Below are 20,491 nucleotides of genomic sequence, written 5' to 3'. Positions count from 1 at the left end.
ACAAATAGAAGATCTACATTAGGATATTGTACATTTGTTTGGTAACTTGGAGAAGTAAAAAACAAAATGTTGTAGCAAGAAATAGTGCAGAGGCTAAGTTTAGATTAATGGCTCAAGGAATTTGTGAAATGATGTTAAAAAGAATTATGGAAGAGTTGACGAAACCAATAACTTCACCAATGAAGTTGTACTGTGATAGCAAAGCTGCCATTAGTTTTGCTCACAACCCAGTCCAACATGACAGAACTAAGCATGTTGAGATTGATAGACACTTTATCAAGGAGAAGATTGAAGAAGGCCAAGTGTGTATATCGTTTGTTCCTTCAAAACAACAGATTGTTGTCATACTCACTAAAGGGCTCTCTAAGACAAGCTTCGATTTTCTTGTAAGCAAGTTGGGCATGATTGATATATATATATGCACCAACTTTGGGGAGAGTGTTGAAATATGTGAAACCCATATATTTTGAGATATATTTTAAAGTTATTTAGGTAGATAAATCTTATTTAAGTAGATAAATCTTAGAAAAATATTTGAGATATTCTATAATATTTTTTTAATCTTTTAGTAGTTTATTAGAAAAAGGGAATTATTTTCCTAATCTTTTAGTAGTTTATTAGAATAAGGAAATTATTTTCTCAATTAGATTATGACTCTTTTCTCTATTTAAATTCAGCTGTTTAGTTAATAAAAGACAGAATAGTTTTATTAAATTCTCTCTTGAAAACTTTCAAAATGTGATCAATGAAGCTCAGTTGATAATTATCATAATTTTTTTCAAATATTCAGAGCTTATCGCAAAGATCGTGCCTCCAAGCGACAATAAGAAATTCCAAGCTTAGACTTCCTACCTTTAAAAATTGCAGTTCCAAGAATGGCTAGGAAATTAAAAATGGCACCACATCCATAAAGAAACAAGTTCTATGGAATACAAAAAGCAACCACAAATTAATGGAGTATTCAGACTAATGGTCAAAAAATTCCTTGTTGACCACTTGGAGAGTTTTTATTTTTCTTTCCCTCAGTAAGAATCAATTCTAAAGTCCAGAACACAATAATATCATTATAAACCCACCTAATGGTAAATGCTTGTCTCAAACTGGCTCTTTAAAGCATATTCATTAAAGACAGATGCTAGGGATGGAACAGTAACTTGTATTAATGTCATAGAGTTAAGTTTCATTGAGTCACAATCTCTAGCATAATAGATGCATTAATGTTATACATATAACTAAAGATTGTTAACAATATAGTAGTGTCTTTGTGAGAGGGGCACAATTAGCACAATAGTTCATGTTGGAACAATGGCAGCAATACAAAGCTAAAACAAAACAAAAGCAAAAGAGAACCAAAGTAAAATCAAAAGAAAGAGTTTGAACAAGATGATAAGTGGATGACAACAACTTTTTCATTGATTAAAATTCAAAAATATATGAGTTATATACCAATTTGACAGTTACATAATAATTGTAACTGCTCCCACTAATACAAAGCAAAGACAATCTTTGAATTACAAGTAAAAGTAAGATGACATTTCAGCTATTACATCAAGTACAAATCAAAAACTAATCCTACTAATTTTGTGAGCACATTATAAAGTAACTAGCTAAGGTTACATAGGAACAAAATGAACTGAACTATCAACTGCACTCGGTTCTGCTCCATTGCATGTCTGCCTGGTGAGCAACTGTTGTTTCTGCTACTAGTCACATGTTGTATTGCAGGCCAATACTCAACACTTCTCCTTGGGCTGTATGCAACATACACCAATCTTACTTCTTAAGACCTCAAGCCTTGCTGCACCAAGTGGCTTAGTCAAAATGTCAGCCAATTGGTCTTGTGAGCTGCAATGAACAAGGCTGATTTCTCCTGATTGCTCAGCCTCTCGAAAAAAGTGAAACTTAATCTTAAAATGCTTGGTCTTGCCATGAAAAACTGGATTCTTGGCTATTGCTACTGCTGATTGATTATCAACTTTGATTTCAGTAGGTTCAAGTTGTTCTTCATTTAGATCACTTAGCAATTTTCTAAGCCAAATGGCTTGATTCACTGCTGCAGTGGCTGCAATGTACTCTGCTTCAGCTGTGGATTGACAAATAGTTTGTTGCTTCTTTGAGCTCCAATAGAAAACTCCTGAGCCAAGGGTAAAGAAATAGCCAGAGGTGCTCTTCATGTCATCAAAAAAGCCAGCCCAGTCACCATCTGAGTATTCAGTTAGCTTAAGCTCATTCTCTTCCTTAAGTTCAATGTTCCTTTGACATATATAAGGATTCTTTTAGCTGCTTTGAAGTGAGTCACATTACAGCAGTGCATAAACCTTGACAAGAAAATAGCACCAAACATAATATTAGGCCTAGTTGCCGTTAAGTAAAGCAAGCAACCTATTAGACTTCGATATTCTTTTTCATCAACCCTTTCTTCACTTTCATTCCTGGACATTTTCTCCCCTTGTGCCACTGGTGTGCTGACTGATTTATAATTAGCCATCAGAATCTATTGACAATCTTCAATGCAAAGGCTTGTTGGCTGATAAAAATGCCTTGATCAGATTGGTTTACTTCCATGCCAAGGAAGTATGTCATGACTCCCAAGTCTGTCATCTCAAATATTTCCAGCATTTGCTCTTTGAATTCATTGATCAATTCATCTTTGTTTCCAGTCACAAGTATATCATCTACATAGAGTGACACAATCAATAAAGTTTCACCTTCTGATATCTTCACATAGAGTGTGGCTTCACTAACACTCTTTTCAAATCCGAGCCTAGACAGTTAAGTATCTATCCTGTCATACTAGGTTATTGGCGCCTGTTTCAGGCCATACAAGGCCTTCTTCAGCCTATAAACCTTTTCCTTTTGTCCTAGGACCTTAAAACCTTCTGGTTGCTCGATAAAAATCTCCTCCTTGAGAAAGCCATTAAGAAATGTTGACTTAACATCTAACTGGTGAACTTTCCAATGTTTCTGTGCAGCTAAGGCAAACAGCAGCTTGATTGTATCAAGTCTTACTACTGGTGCAAAAGTCTCCATAAAATCATTTTCATATTGCTGACTGTAGCCCTTCACCACAAGCCTTGCCTTGTGCTTGTTTAGAGAGCCATCAGCATTATATTTGGTTCTAAAAACCCACTTGACACCAATTACCTTCTTGTGATCTGGTCTATCCACTAATTCCCATGTCTCATTCTTATGGATCATTTTTAATTCAGCTTCCATGGCCTTCTTCCAATGTTTGTCCCTTGCAGCTTCTTCAAAATCTGAAGGTTCCACTATTGCAACATCACATCTTTGGTAGATGTCAGCAATAGTTCTGGTGCCTCTCACAGGAGCATCATCAAAGTCTTCATTACTTGGCTCATCTTTAACTGGTTCCAGGTTTCTGTCAAGTTGATATTCATCAATCAGCCTTGCATCTGCTTCACTCCAATTCCAAATCTTCTCTTCATCAAACTTGACATCCCTACTCACTAAAATTCTCTTTGTTGAAGGATCAAATACCCTGTAACCCTTTTTAGTACTGCTGTAGCCAACAAAGATTCCTGGAATAGCCCTTTGTTCAAGCTTGTTTCTTTTCTCAGCAGGGATGTGAGCATAGCAGACACAGCCAAACACTTTGAGGTGTGAACAGATGGCTTGAGTCCATGCCAGACTTCAAAGGGGGATTTATCCTTAACAACATGAGTTGGTAGCTTGTTGAGAAGATATACTGAAGTATTGACTGCTTCAGCCCAAAAATTGCTTGGTAGCTTGCTTTGGAACAGCAAACATCTGGCCATGTTCAACACTGTTCTATTATTTCTTTCACATACTCCATTTTTTTGAGTATAGACATTTGTGAGTTGATGATGAATACCAAATTCTTCACACAATTTCTGAAATATTTCAGATAAATACTCACTATCATTGTCAATTCTCAAGGCTTTGATCTTGCAACCTGACTGGTTCTCTACTAGTGCTTTAAATCTGCTAAAGGCATCAAACATCTCAGACTTCTGTTTCAAGAAGTAAACCCAGCAAAATCTAGTCAGATTATCTATGAACAGCACAAAGTACTTGCGGTCATTCAAAGAAGGTGACTTTATTGGTCCACAAACATTAGAGTGCACAAGCTCAAGTCTTTCTCGAGCTCTCCATGCCTGGTTTACTGGAAAAGGCAATCTGGCTTCTTTACCAAGTTGGCAAATTTCACACACTGTGTCTTTTACTTCAACTCTTGACATATCATCCACCATATTCATTTTATGTAACAGATCAGGTGATCTATAATTGACATGGCCTAATCTCCTATGCCAAAGGCCAGCATTATCAACAATGCTAGTGTAAGCCTTCTTTTCAAGTTGATTCATGTTAAGCATGAAACACTTGTCAATCATTGTTACTGAGATCAACTCATGACCATATGTGTCCTTAACAACACAAGCACCATTCTCAAAAATTAGTGAATACTCTTTTTCAACTAATTGACCAACACTTAATAAATTCTGATCAATATCAAGTACAAAGAGCACATCTGAAATAACTTTGTTACTTGAACCAATGTTGATCACAATATTGCCTCTGCCTTTGGCTTCAATCATGCTTTCATTTCCAATTCTGATCTTAGAAACAAAGGTCCTATCGAGGTCCCTGAACAGCTTTTCATCAGCTGCTATATAGTGTGTGCAGCCACTATCCACTAGCCAATCACACCTAACTTTGCTTGAGGATGCAAAGCAGGAGGCTGTGAAAATATGCTCCTCCTCAGCTTGAGAGTGTTCAGCAGCTTGAGCTTGCATATGTTGCTGACATTGAGCTTTCCCTTTGTTCTTGCACACTTTCTCAACATGGCCAAGCTACTTGCAGCTTCTACACTAGATATCTGGCCTATACCAACAGTATTTCTCCAAATGTGTGGTCTTCTTGCAGTGGATACATGGTGGAAACCTTTTCTTGTCTGCATCCCTATTTGGTTTCTCCCTTTTATCGAGCCAAGGTTTCTTTCCTTTCTGGCTTGAACTTGAGTCTTCTTTGGCCTTTGCTTGGAAGGCTCCTTCAAAGTGCTCTTCCTGCCTATTGGCCTTTCTCTGCTCATGAGCATACGAGGAGTTTATCAGCTCAGATAGTGAAATGGCTGACAAATCTCTCGAGTCCTTAAGTGATGAAATCTTTGACTCAAACTTATCTGAAAGGGTGGTGATAACCTTCTCAACAACTCTGTTTTCACTGAAGTCTTCTCTAAGGAGCCTTATGCTGTTGACAGTGGCCATAATCCTGTCTAAGTATTGCTTTATAGTCTCAGACTCTTTCATCTTCAAGTTTTAAAATCTCTCCTCAAGTTGATCAACTGTTGCTGCCTTGTTTTGTCAGAACTCATGAACTCCTCCTTCCGCCTCTCCCATGCTTCCTTGGGTGTGTTGCAAGCCATGATTCGAGTGAAGATTACATCAAACACTCCATTCTGTAAGCAAGCCAAGGCTTTGTGCTTCTTTGTACTCTCCTCAGCATGCTGCCTCATTTAAGCAATCGTGGGATTAGCCCTCAATGGAGGTGGTTCGACATCATTTTCAAATACACTCCACAAATCTTGTGCTTGAAGGTATGCCTCCATCTTGACTACCCAAATGTGGTAGTTCTCACCAGCAAATACTGGAGGTAGAGGTGGTGTGAAACTCATTCTGATGAAACAAACTTGAAACAAACTTAACAGCCTCAAACTCTTGCTTCTCGTGCCTTTGTTTTCTTAAATGAAACAACCAACAAACAGAGGCCCTCAAAGACTTAGGCTCTGATTACCATTTGTTAGAACAATTGTAGCAATACAAAGCTAAAACAAAACAAAAGCAAAAGAGAACCGAAGCAAAATCAAAAGAAACAGTTTGAACAAGATGATAACTGGATGACAACAACTTTTTCATTGATTAAAATTCAAAAATATATGAGTTACATACCAATTTGACAGCTACCTAACAATTGTAACTGCTCCCACCAATACAAAGCAAAGACAATCTTTAAATTACAAGTAAAAGTAAGCTGACATTTCAGCTATTACATCAAGTACAAATCAAAAACTAATCCTACTAACTTTGTGAGCACATTACAAAGTAACTAGCTAAGGTTACATAGGAACAAAATGAACTAAACTATCTGCTGCACTCGATTTTGCTCCATTGCATGTCTGCCTGGTGAGCAGCTACTGTTTCTGCTACTAGTCACATGTTGCATTGCAGGCCAATGCTCAACAGTTCACCCTTCATCATTATTCTTCGCAGTTTGTGTTTTCATAGTCTTTTGGGCCATATGTAGGTTTTCTTCACTAGTTGTTTTTGCCGTGCTATAGCACTTCCTATATTTATTTATTACCAGCCATTTTTGAACTTATGTCTGTAAAACATCATTTTTGGTCCTGAAATCCTATTATCCTAAACTATCAATTGACTCTAAAATCCCAACCCAAAAAAGTAAGTTTGTCAAATATGAACTATCAATTGATTCTATTTCTATTCGTTTTTTTTTTTCTATTGACATATTAAAATTACTAAGGAGTAGGGATCTTTATGAAACCAACATAGTATTCAACTATGCTAGTAACTTGATTTGATCAACTCTAGCATCAAGATCTTAACTAGATATATATTTAGATAGATGATTTTGAAAGACTGCATAGTAAATTATGAGAATTTATTAGTCAATTTACTCAAGCTCAAACCTAAATAGCTGGAATAATTATTGTATAATTTCTAAGAGATAGTCAAGTAGTTGTAATAATGGAGAGTTTTGATTAATTTACAAATTTGGTCAAAGTAACAGCTAAGAAAGTGCAATGGTTAACAAATAGTGTGAAAGCCCTGTTTATATTATAACTAAAGTTAGTTTTTTATCTTTTCTAATTCACATCTAACATTAATTTTTTCAAAAGACCAAAAGTCTAAATCAACCATTTAATATAGTTTTAACTTAACAAATCATAAAATTTACCTTACTCATCCTTAATTTCGTTACTATTTTAACTTTGATAGATAACCAAAAAGTCCTCTCCCAAACACATTATTAGTATATTACATGTTGCAACTTTCACACGCCCCACTAGTTCATTGCAAAATAACTGTTTAAGCTGTGTTAAGCTAAACTATAATATGTAAATAAGCAATTTCTAATTTCTATATTTATGAACAAAGGGCAAAAAAAATATGCATCTCAAAAGTCCTACTGTATGAATAACATCATTGCAAGATATAATCCTTCGTAATAGAAACAGTTCAAACTGTCACCATATCGATTAAGTGAAGCAATTGTTTTAATAACTTACGAAAATTAGTGTACACAAGTATGCGCCAGTTGCAACCATTAGACCAAATGAAGTAGTACCCTCTGGTAAAGACTGCAACTGGTTTATGCTAATTCCAATAAGCAACAAAGCAAGAGCCTCCCACTATTACAAACATGTATGAGCACCACATGTGCAACATGGATAAACTAAAACCAATTAATTATTCCAAAGACCCACATATTTGCTTTCAGTTTTTGGATAATTGGCTGAGATGCAGTGCAATGAAAAAAATCATTCTGTTCAAACAAACCTGAATGATAGAAAACCGCTGTTTCATGATCATCTTTAACAAGACAGCAATTACCAAAACCTGCATATGTTGGATGGCACTGAAATAGATTCACTAAGAATTCTCACAGAAAAACCAAAAGAAACAGTAAGATCATGTGCATAGTACTTATTTTTTTTCCATGGAGGACAGCAGTATAAAGTTAGTTTTCACTTCTAGATAAAATGAGTCATAAAAAAATATTATTTAGGATCCATCACTCATTGATTGTGGTGGTAATTACCATGTGATGAGCGAGCAAAAGGAAATGATCATAAACTATCCCAAAATACATTTTGTTAGAGCGAAAAGGAGATTGGTTAGAAACTATGCTATTTAAGTAATCTTTAAACAATATGTATTATTCTACCTACAGGTTGCTAAGCATCTTCACAGTTGCAGGATTGAAATAAAGCCGCAAAGGAATAACAGCATAATTATTAGAAAACTACTACTTTAAGAAAAACAAGCCAAAGAATATTAATAAGTTATTTTAGTTGTGGATAAATAGTTTAACAGAAACACAGTGCATAGTTAAATTCTATTTCTCAAAATTATACAGAATTTTGTTATTATGGTGACATAGAAGAAGCAGAAAAGATAAGTAAGAAAACACCACCTGCATGACAAACTTTAGGTAATTATTAATAGCATAAAGCAGAGCTGGAACTGCAAGAAGCACATTATTTCGAGCAGCCCGTAAAATTTTAAGAACAAAGAGAACGACATCTTGAGGTCAAAAAGATGTTGTCGATGAATTCCCATGGTTCGTATCATTTCAGAGAAGTGGATTCTGAGAAAACAATTCGGTCTAGATAAGGAGAATAATGAACTAAAAGTTTCAAAAGGACTTCATGTCACATAATGATGGTTTTGCTAGACCAAAGTGATACCACGATAATAGTAGTACAGATATTTACAGTATGTTTGGTTCACTGTGATGGAATAGAGCTGTAATGGAATAGAACTGTAATGGAATAGGGCTGTAATAAGTAATTCAACTGTTTGGTTGAATGGAATGGAATAAAACTGTAATAGTATTCTTATGTTTGGTTGAATGGAATGATGTTGTAATAGCATAAGAAAAAAAACTAAAATGACCAGAATACCCTTAGCGAATTTTTGTTAAGATAGATGATTATTGTTATTTTATTAAATTTTAATAAGATTATTATTGAAAATAATTTAATAAAAATAATAAATAGTTTAACCATATTTTATCATAATAATTATTAAATATAATTTAATAAAAATATAATTTAATAACATTCATTATATAATTATTATTATATGAATTAAAAATAAAAATATATAATACTATAAAAATATATAATCTACTTTATTATTTTTAAATTGCAATACATCTTTAGGTTGCGTTTGTTTGCCAATAAAATATTTTCCGGAAAATAATTTTTTGAAAATGATTTACTTTTTAGAAATGATTTACTTTTATGATGTTTGATGAATCTATATAAAATATTTTCCGTTAATTAGTAGATTTCTTGAAAATATTTTATAAAAGTTGTTTTAAATTAAACAAATATACATTTAAGAATTTATCATCTTTTTATTATTTATTTGAGTTTATTATATATATATATATATATATATTAATAAATTTATATTTTAAATTGTTTTTACATATATTGCAATGTTTTATTTATGGGTAAACTACAAAAATAGTCACTTTTGTTTGCCTCAGTTATATTTTAGTCACTTATATTTGAAATGTTACGTTTTAATCATTTATATTATTATTATCTCCTAATGGTAATCCTACGTGGCGGTTTAACTAAATTTTAAATGCCAACTAGATAACATTTTATTTTAATAGTCAATTTTAATAAAAAACATATTTTTATATTTTATTTTATCCTTTATAATAACATGATAACAACAATTAATTATAAAGTATACTCTTTAATAAATTAATTATTTATAACAATCTTTTGGTGAAATAAAACCTTCAAATTTTACATAAAATTACTAAATTTTAGTAACATTAGTTATGTTCATATGTGAAATAAAAAATCAAAACTTATAGCCTTTGAAATAAAAAATTTTCAATTCCGTCCCTTTAGAAAGAATAAAATTACAAATTGATCTATGGTAAAATTGCACTTTAGCCCCTAAAATATTAAAAAAATATGTTTAGTACCTTCAAAAAAGATGGAACTATAAATTAAGATATGATAAAATTACATATTGATCTCAAAAATTAATATACGGTAAAATTACATCTATTACACTGGTTGGGTGGCAGCCAATGATACTTCTCCATTAGAGTAGAGATAAAGATATGCTGTCATACTGGTCGGAACAACTATAGTCATCCATGTAGCGTACTGAAATTACAACAATAGGGAGTTATTTTATTTGAGGAAAATTATCAAGCACTATTAGCAGTACCAGTAGACCATCAAGCTTTATGTAGATATTTCAAGATAAAAAGGAAATCTAAGAAAACAAAAGATGAAAATGGAACAATTCCTTCAATGCTGAATGTGCTTGCAGGAGAATCAGCCCTACACAAATTATACCCAATAACCCAAACTGTAACCATACAACTTTATTCAAAATTCAGGTTTAAAACTATGCATAGTTAATCTTCTCTTAAACTCAAACAACTCTACCTTGCTATTTATACTACCATTTAAAGAAGCTTAATTTTCAGAGTATCCAGATAATCATGTTAATTTTCTCTTAAACTGAAATATATATCTTTCTAACGGGATTGGCTAAATTCACTTAAATCCAGATTACGGCTAACATCAGATTTGTCATACACGGTATAACACCAACTAGTCAAAACACGTAATTCATAACCAAATGAAAGCAACAAAGAAATTTAGAATGAAACAAAAGTTACACACATATCTTTCTAACACAATTGGTTAAATTCTTTTGAATCCTGAATACAGTAAACATCAGATTGGTTGTATGTAATATGGCACCAACAAACCAAAACATGCAGAGTTCATCTACTGTTTTAATGTCCCAGACCCTCCAAGTTAATCAAATTTGCAAACTCCATAAAAGGGGTCATAATACAATTAGGTACGGAAAAAGGTTTGTAGAAAACAGAACCTCAAGCCACAAGACTCCCAACATTTAACTGGGAAAGAAGCTTGAAATTATTGCCTTAAAAGCTAACAGTCTATGACCTTTCCCATCCATCAAATTGCAAAGATCAGTCTGACAGCATAACCATATAAGTCTATTACAGCACAATAGATCCTTAGGAACCGTGCAAATAATATAATGGTAAGTGATATTAAACATAAAGTCATCAAAGCAATAATCTGAGAGTAAGTGAAGAACATACCAAATTTGATGAGGTCCTCCTCTACTGCGTTTCAATGCTGTAATTGCTCTTAAATGGAAGCGAGCAGAAGCAGAATTGGCAATTGTTGTGACTGGTGAAGGCTGTAAGAGTTGATCAAGATGAGGCATGCAGTGCCAAAATATTTCCAGGGCTGGCCATTCATTTTTGCTTCCATATCTCCAACAAGTAAAGCAGCTGCTCCTACCTCTAAGAAATTATGTGCACTCATGTCTTGCACATACGCAGAGTGGTCACTGTTTGTTGAATATAGAACATTAATGTTAAATTTGTTTTAGAGGCAATGGAACACATGGAAGAACATTATTAATAGCTAGAACATACCAGAGACTTAGAATACCTATAAGGGAAGAAGTAATAAAGCCAATATGAACTATTTGAACACTTAATAAGCATATGCAAATTGGAAAATCAATTACCTTTCAGTAAAGGGTGACATGCAACAATAGGCAAATCGGTAAGTAACTGTAAAATAATTATACACCTGACAATAATTATTATTTATAAAAACCATGCATTATTTTTTTTCTTTGCAATATCATATTCTATTCAAGTGTTTAATAATTTAATATACTTCTGCTGTCGTCTCTATGAAATTTTTAGACATCAAAACACAAATTATGGGTGTTTCTAAATAAGTCACACAAGACCATTCCATTGCATGAATATGGTGTCAATACACTGTCTCGTATGGATGAAGCATCCTAAGCTTTCAAAACATCAACAACTGGTGCATCAAATTTAACATCACACTATCATTTATCAGAAATAGGCATTACCTCACAATCACTTAAAAACTGTAACTCCAATCTATTTAGCACCCAAACAAGTTCATAAACCCATCTCTCTCTAAAATACATTATGGTATATAAGAACACTATGCAAATAAATTACCTGCGTTCTCTCTCTGCAATTGTATGCTCTAAAATAACAATGTAAGACTGGTCAGCTGTTGAGGGTGCTGCCAGATAGTCCTGTCATTGTTAAATGTAAGTTCTGGTATTGTAAGGTTCAAATACAAATTCCACAGGTGAGACAAAAATATCTGATACTAATATATATATATGTATATACGCAATCTCTAGGGAAAAAAATATAGAGTATGTGAATCATAATATTATAAAATTCAAAAACAAATTCCACAGGTGAAGCAAAAGGATGATATCATAGTCACTCAAAGGGCATCAAGGCCATAGGTATCCAATTTGGAGCTGCATATGTCAAAAGGTTCAACTATGCACATTTATGAGACAGAATTTACCTTTGCACAAATTTTGCCAACAGTAGAAATGGTTTCAACAGGGTACAATCCACGAGTGACAACTGCAGGCGTTCCAGCAACATTACAGTTGTAGAGGGCAGCCTTTTGAAATAAGAACACCTGCAAGGAAAAAGGAAATTTATTAGCAGCAAAGCTCTAACAAATTGCCATAAACGCACAAACCCAAAAAAAACAAACAAAAAAAAAAGATAAAATGAAAATCTAAACTTACCAAAACAAAAGAAACCCCAAATCAAGAGAAAAATCCAAAGGGAAATCACTGATGCACTGATAGAGTAATTAGCGAATAGAAAATATTGTAGTCTTTGTAGATACAATCCCAACCTGAAATTGAAATCCTTGCTATCTACAAAAGAAAAAAAATCATGATGTTCATCTACAAAAAAATCATGGAAGAGAAAAAGAAAGAAGAAATTACAGGGTATTGGTGAAATGAATGTTAGCTTCAAGAGCCTTGAGAGAATCCTTGAACGATTTCCTCATCTTCCCTATCTCTGTTTTTTTTCTTTTCTTGCTAAAAAAACTCTGTAACTCATTCAAAATCAAAAACTCTATCGTGGGATGCGAATAATTGAACGGAAACGAGGAGACAGGGATGGGGTGTCGTGGCTTGAGGTGTTTGCTGAGGGAGAGTGGGTGAAGGGCAAAAATGGGAGGTTATTTTTTTTCTTTATTCGGTGGAGGCTCTGCATTGCTATTCTTTGGTTCTGGTGGGGAATGGCTATTACGGGAGAAGATGGAATAGGGCATGAATGGGATTTCGTTGAATGAAGGATTCAGTGAACCAAACTAACGAATGACTGTTTATCACTGAATCAACCAGGAGCCGTTTAGTTATTCATGCCAACCAAACATGCTGTTAGTTTATAGAATGCAACCCAAACACATTTTTTTCAACCAAAAGGATGCATAATTGGAAGCATTTTTGCCAGAAAACCCATAATATGAATAGAGTTCAAATTATATAAACTATTAAGAAAATTAAAGGAACAACTTTTTTATGGTTCAGCTATAACACAGATACACACACCAGTAGACGCACAAGTGAAGCATAAAAAATACAGCCACTCAAAAATAAAAGAAGGCTAGGAACATAACTTCACTATGGAAAGATAAAACAAAATTGATGGCTCATCTAACATTAGTCTCATCAAAATTGAACACTGCATAGTGCTGTGTCCCACCAAATTTACTGCAAAAGATCAAGAAAACGTATAAAGAAGCCAAATCTATGTGAAATTAAAAACATTTCACCAACCTGCTGCATCTCTACTTTCAGCATGGCAACTGGAATTCTTCTAACTTCTCTACATTTTTTACCCAAAATATCTAAAAAGCATCAACTAGGATCACAATGAATAACCATGTTGGTATTACCGGAAAGCATGTATGGTTAAGTCAGTTTCTTAATCAGTCACACAATTTAACACTCAATACAAAGTGATCCCATTTCATCAGAAGAAACTTAAAAGATTAACATTAAACCACTAATAAACCCACTCGTTGGTCTTCAGCGTAGCCTACAAGTTCTAATCACTTGTTGCAACACATATTTAACTCAAGCTTGGAGTAGTTTCCTTCTATATCAGAAGCTTAATGAGATACAACATAAAACCATCAAGATTATTAATATTACTGAGAATCAATAGTGAAATTAGTGATACAAAAACTAATGATACAATTGGAATCAGAATCATAGAGTTGTGGAAGTAAATTTCTTACCTGCACTAATGAAGAAATTGAAAGAAGAGATTTCTCACCAAATTTCTTATGTTGAGCCTTTAAAGAGAGAAAGAGTTAAATAAGAACAACAGTTACATCTAACAAACGATTTAATAAAAAGAATCTGAACATTTCATAAGATATAATTGATGGACTTGGACTTCCACTAATCTTTGAAATGCAACTGTTCCTATTCCTACTGAATGCTAATAGCAAGCACACTGATCTTATACAGGCTCTGCTTAGTAACTTTTTCTAACACTGTACGTCAATCAGCACAAACAATTTTTATCTTAGCAATCCCTCTAATTTCCACAACTAATGCAGCAGATCTCTCTGTCCTTGACACCTCTAAATCATCTGATAATGGTTAGAAACGAACATAATCTATTTGTTCCTGCATGTCAGGAGTGTCCCCACTAAATATAATTTCTATTGTCTTATACAAGGAGAATTTGTGAGCTTACAGAAATAGTTGACGAATTTTGTAATCCCGTCCCTCTTTCAGACCCCTCCTGTTTACTTTGACTTATCTAACCTAGTATAGAAAACAAATCTAAATCAACCTTAAATTCAACAGTTAAAACCAAAAGTCAATTGAGAATACAACTCCAAAAGGACAAAAGAGTCATGCACTAGACACCAAACTTGATTTAGTGAAGAATAGGGATTCAATAGGAGATAATGGTCTAAGCCTCACAAACTTTATGATAATTAAAGCAGAAAAAACAAAGAATAAATGGCAGCAATCCTTAGTAAAAGAGTTCAAAATTTCACAAGAGGGTTTATCTGCATGCTGAATGTGATATGTCTAACAAACTATATATGCTGACTCAATCCTTCAATGTTGACTTATTTATTTATAGCTAAATGAACACTTGACAGGCATATGAACCTGTTTGTGGAGTTCTTAAACCCCATTTTACCTATATGGGTGAAAAAACACCTCCTATTCGAAAGTTGAAGGTTAATAAAATGCTAGAAGTACCTGGAACAAGAGCATAGTAATTGCGAAAATAACTTTGGCCACCTCAGTGAGAAAGTTAACGCTAATGGGACTAAACTTGAAACCCCCATCCACCTTTGACATATAAACCAACATAGGCTGCAATAACACACACACACACACATATATTTAGAATGCAAGGAAATCACAGATCAACATTGCCGGTCTAGGTTTGATGATTACAAGAAATGAACTGACCTGAAAACCGACCAAAACACAGTCCCCACCGACCAAAAGAACATTGAGGAAACGAGTTTGGAGGAGACATGGCTGCGGTGCCTGTCATAAGCCCTCGAAATGGTTTTACTAGTGGGCGATGCTATTTTTGAATGACAAACACTGCATTCTATCATCCCCGCCTGCGCCTGCACCTTCCCAACTAAAATAATAATAGATCAACTGCATAAAATCAATATTCTTTTTTCAAATAGAATAAAAGAATGCCTAGAAAGGTTATTTCTAGCGGCAGTTTTAGAATTTGAAACACAAAAGAGAAAAGTTACCTGAGTATAATTACGGGAAGAGAAAGGCGAGACTGGCAGCAGATCTTGAGAGAGATCGAAGCCCTCGATCAGATTTTGATAAGACAAAAAGAAATCTGAAAATTAAAAACAAAAAATAATAATAATAATTAAAGGAGAAACTGAGGATGTACGGAAAGAAAGAGTTGGAACTTGGACGGTGAGATGTGACGTCGCTTGCTGGCTGCTCTTTCCTTCGTTTTCATTTGAATAATTTATTTTGACTTTACATAGAGGATTTAACAGTTGTTTTTGCTTCGGAAAAAAAAAGGTAAATGTATTAAATTAGTCCATTCAGTATGAAATAAATCAATTTAATCCTTTTGTAATTAAAAATAAATAATATTAAGTTAGAATAAAAATTAATATTTACTTTTTATCAGAACTAATAGTTTTACTTTTTAATGGCTTTGTAAATAAAATATTTAATTTTGAATTAAACTATAATTGAAAAATTAATTTTGAAAATATTTTTATACTGTAAATATTAACTTTATTATAATTTGAATTTATTTAAATTTTTAATAATATAAAGATTAATTTAATCTACTTAATGATGAGACTATTTTGATCTAGTTTTAATTGTGTAATAATTTTCATATTACATTTCATTCCATATTTCTTTTAGCACTACTTTAATACTCAAGTCTCTTGATATTTGACGATTTCATTTATTTCTATTACACAAATAGGATGGCTACCTCATAGGTCATTATTGCTCTTAAAGTAAGTCTTCTTTTGGAACTGAATTTTGTAAATAGAGTCAGTGAAAATATAAATAGAGGAATTTGTAAAGTTAGTATGAAAATATATTAAAAATGATTAAGTAATTAAATCCATAAAATCATTAATTATAGCACAAGAATTAAAATCGTTATAAAAATTTATTTTAAAAATGCATAGGGACCCAATTAAAATTTATGCAAAGGGCCTAAATGGTTATTAAACCATTTTTATTATAATGGTAACATCAACCTAGTTTTATTAAGAAATATTATTTAAACATGTTTTAAAGGTTAAAACTTTTAATTAAGCTTTAATTAAATCACTAATCATAGTGTATATATATACATGGAAGTGAGTGGGAAGAAAAACAAAACATCATCCTTCTTTCTCTTTAAAACAAAACATCATCCTTTTTTCTCTTTTAGTGCCATCCATAACTAAAGAAAAGAAGAAAAATCCTTTTTCTTCCTTTTTATAATTTGGTTCTAAAATTTCTAAGGCAAACATGTTTTTTTTTCAATTTTTATATTTTCATGATCATCCAAGTTTAATTAAACTTACCCATACCTTGGATTTTTTAATTTTTGAATGTTTATCAAGTTTCCACTGATGAAACTGTGTTTGATTTTTATGGAAATTGGAAGTAAGAGTTTTGAGCATGTTAGATCTGTAACGATTCAAATTTTAGTGGTGTCGAAACATATGATTTTGAAACCCCATTTTCATAAATTGAGTCCGTAAATATAAAATAGAAATATTTATAGAGTTAATATGAAAATATAATAAAATTCGATTAAGAAATTGGTTAATTAAAATTTAGGAATTAAATTGTAAAAATTCAATCGCTATAGAGTTGTAATTTAGAAAAGGATTAAGGTCCTAAGTAGAAATTATCCAAATGACTAAAATGGTTATTAAACCATTATCCATTATAAATTAGTGGATGATGACGGTTAATTCCACTAAGTTTAGCTTAAGATTAAAATATGTATAATAATATTATAATTAATTAAGAATGGTTAATTAAACAAATTTAATATTAATCTAAGTATATAAGCTAAATTGGGTGGAAGATTGTCATCTTCTCCACTTGCGTCACCATCCAAAATTAAAAGAAGAAAAGAAAGGAAAAACTTGGTTCAAACTTTAACATTCAGCCAACTAAAATTCATAAGGTAATTAAGTTAATTTCATGTAATTTTTATAGATTTATGATCACGGAAGTTTGATTTAGCTAGCCCATGTATCAATTTGTTCAATTGTTAAGTTTTTAGCAAGTTGTCATTGTTGAGAAATGTAACAGCTCGTTTTCAGTTAAATCAGAACAGTAGTTTTGAGACCACAAATTCGATGAGAAAATTTTTATTTTATTATTATTTTAATGTCTATGGTATATTGGTAGAGTCGTATAAATATTTGGTTAAGAAATTTTAATGTTTGTATGCTTAATTTAGTAAAAAGGACTAAATCGTAAAAGGTGCAAAAGTAGAGTTCTATTAGTTAAAGATAGCTATTAGCTATGAAATTAAATTGTAAAGGGATTTATATGGTAATTAGAACATTATTATTAGTGGACATTCATGGAAAAAAAAATAAGTGAATTGAAGGTTAATTAACAAGGTTAAATATGTAAATTAATAAATATGTTAAGTAAAATGAAGAAAACAAAAAATATCATCTTTTGTGTCATCTTCCTCCACCGAAATTTTAAAAGAAGAAAACTCCATGGAAGCTTGCTAGGGTTCGGCTAGGTTGTGGTGCTTGCATGGTATGTTTTACAACCCCGTTTTTAATGATTTCTATGTTTTTGAAGTCATTGTAGCTTAATCTAGCGAGCCTAGGGACTAATTTGCAAAATTGTTAAAGGTTTAGGGTTTTTACATGAATGTTATTGCATGATTCTTGAAGGTTAATGAAAGAATATGAGTCCTTATTGTTAAATAAACAAGTTTTGTAAAGAGATTTTTTATGAAATTATCATTTAGGGATTTATTTGTAAAAGTAGTAAAATATCATGATAAATTGTGAAATGTTGATTTTTATGAGGCTGAATAGATCCCTAGTAAATTTGGCTAACATGAAATGTGGATGAATTTGAATAAACATCAATTTACGAGCTTAAGGACTAAATTGTAAAAAAGTTAAAATATTAGGGGCTAAAGTGTAAATTTTAAAAGTATGAATTTTGGACTAAATTGAATAGTATGAATATTAAATGGATTGAATTTGCTTATTTAGATCAAGATAAACCTTATACGGATCTAGATCGAGGAAAAGCGAAAGCCTTGAATTGGTTAACCTTGTTTCAACATCTTTATTATCGAGGTAAGTTCGTATGTTTAAATAACGTTGTAATGTTATTTTGGTATTTATGAATTGTACTATATATCATGTAATGAAATGGTGAGAATCCAATGACATTTCGACAATTTTTGAGCCCCGTTTGAACCTTAGGAATATATAGGATACAAATGACATGTCATTAGGTTACCATATTTTGGGTGCTGATCTTGAATGTCCAACTGATGGCTAAGGTCTTGCATTTGTTGTGGATGCTCGTCAGCTTGTGTGAGAGGCATCGTGTAGCTTACATTCCGATCGTCAGCTTATGTGAGCAAACCCATTTTATGGCTTGAGTGAGCAACGATGTAAAGGAAAAGGAAAAGAAATGGTCTCGACCATATGTTTAGCATACTTTCTGTACTATTCTAAATGGTTCAACGAGCATGTAAAAGGAAGGAATGGTAAGTGTTCCGATCGGCTACGTTATGAATTTATGGAAAGGTATGAAATGATAATGATCAATTGTAACAGCCCGATTTTGGGCCTAGTCGGAACAATGGTTTCGGGACCACTATTCCGAGGCCAGAGAAAATTATTTTAGTATTATTTCATGTGTTATAATATAATTTTATAAGTGCATGTAAATTTTGGCAAGTTAATTTTGGCAATTTCTAGTCCAATTTCGAAAAAGGACTAAATCGCGTAAAAGGTAAAAGTTGTGTTTTAATACCTAAAGGTGTTAAATTACCTTGTATCTTAAATTGGGGGTCAATAAAGTGAAATTAGGCCATTGAAATTGTGATGGCCGGCCATGGGAGACAAAAAAATTTGTTGAAAAGTCAAAATTAGGTGAAGTTGGTCACCAATTTTGACTAGTTTTATTATTAACAAATTAAAAAGAAAAAGCTATCATTTTTCTCTTCTCCACCGAAAATGGCAGAAAAGAAAGGGGTTTTGAAGCTCTGAAATATCAGCCACTTACATCCCTTGCTAGTAAGTGATTTTTAATGTCTTTCTTGATGATTTTTACATTTTTGGAACCCCTAAAGCATGAGCTTTCATATGAGGGGTCTATTTTGCAAAATGATGAAGAGTATAGGGTTTTTCCATGAGAGTAAATGTGTTGTTTTCTGTGTTTTTGTGGAAGATTATGAGTCCTAGTTGTCTAATAAACAACTTTTGTGAAAGAAATTGCATGAAAACACCTTAAAAAGGGCTAGATTGCTAAGTTGTAAAATGAATTGTAAATGTGTGAAATAGTTGAAATTATGAGTTGCTATAGTTATGAAAATGGTTCATCTAGACTCAAGGAGTAAAGAAATGTGATAAAAATTATTTTACGAGCCTAGGAGTAATTTGGTAATTTTGGCAAAATATAGGGCAAAATTGTAAAATTGCTCAAGTGTGTCAATGGACTAATTTGATCAAGACATTGTTTTAATAAGTTGAATGTGATATTTTAGATGATGAAAATCGAGATTTGGACCTAGAACGGAAAGAAATCGATTAAGGGATAATTACGTCTTTTTTTACCTTTGTGGTATCGAGGTAAGTTCATATGTAAATGTTGGTAACATAGTTATTATTTTAAATGTTTTGATGTTATTTAAATGATATGATAATTATTATGAGATATTATACTTGTGATAATTGTTTGATAATATGTCAAATTATATGATATTCTTGGAAAATGTGAAATATTACCGAGTATTGGTATCGGCATTCCGTAGAAGATGGTTGAGACATATGATTGGGAAAAAGGTCCCGTTGAACCTTAGGAATAGATTAGGATACAAGTGACATGTCACTGGAATATTTGGGCATCCGAGTTCGTTGAGTTGAGTCCGAGTTCACTTATGGATGCGAATGTTCAAACTCGTTGAGTTGAGTCCGAGTTCACTTATGGATGCGAACGCCCGAGCTCGTTGAGTTGAGTCTGAGTTCACTTATGTGCGGGTTACATGGTAGCTTGGCTACATATGTGGCACTTATGTGCAAACTTTCCATGTATCCGAATTATATTCCGATGTGTTC

At 32.6% G+C, this 20,491-nt stretch overlaps 2 long non-coding RNA genes and 1 pseudogene across 2 annotated transcripts; 1 reads left to right on the top strand and 2 right to left on the bottom strand.

The window, feature by feature from the left end:
• Positions 1 to 793: 793 nt before the first annotated feature.
• LOC108465204 (CMP-sialic acid transporter 3-like) lies at positions 794 to 15,678 on the bottom strand (annotated as a pseudogene).
• Positions 9,594 to 12,545, bottom strand: LOC108465206 (uncharacterized). Its single transcript, XR_001868408.2, has 5 exons — positions 12,411 to 12,545; positions 12,179 to 12,298; positions 11,812 to 11,891; positions 10,900 to 11,153; positions 9,594 to 9,919 (listed from the first exon to the last, which is right to left on the bottom strand). It is a non-coding gene; the product is annotated as an uncharacterized LOC108465206 (long non-coding RNA).
• Positions 15,679 to 19,374: 3,696 nt separating the features above from the next.
• On the top strand, positions 19,375 to 20,118 carry LOC128286511 (uncharacterized). The gene is made up of 2 exons (XR_008277093.1): positions 19,375 to 19,450; positions 19,921 to 20,118. It is a non-coding gene; the product is annotated as an uncharacterized LOC128286511 (long non-coding RNA).
• The last annotated feature ends 373 nt before the right edge of the window (positions 20,119 to 20,491 follow it).

Source organism: Gossypium arboreum, chromosome 13, assembly GCF_025698485.1.
Source record: "Gossypium arboreum isolate Shixiya-1 chromosome 13, ASM2569848v2, whole genome shotgun sequence".
Taxonomy (NCBI): domain Eukaryota; kingdom Viridiplantae; phylum Streptophyta; class Magnoliopsida; order Malvales; family Malvaceae; genus Gossypium; species Gossypium arboreum.
The sequence above is the reverse complement of the archived record's forward strand: the minus strand, read 5'-3'. Positions and strand labels throughout refer to the sequence as shown.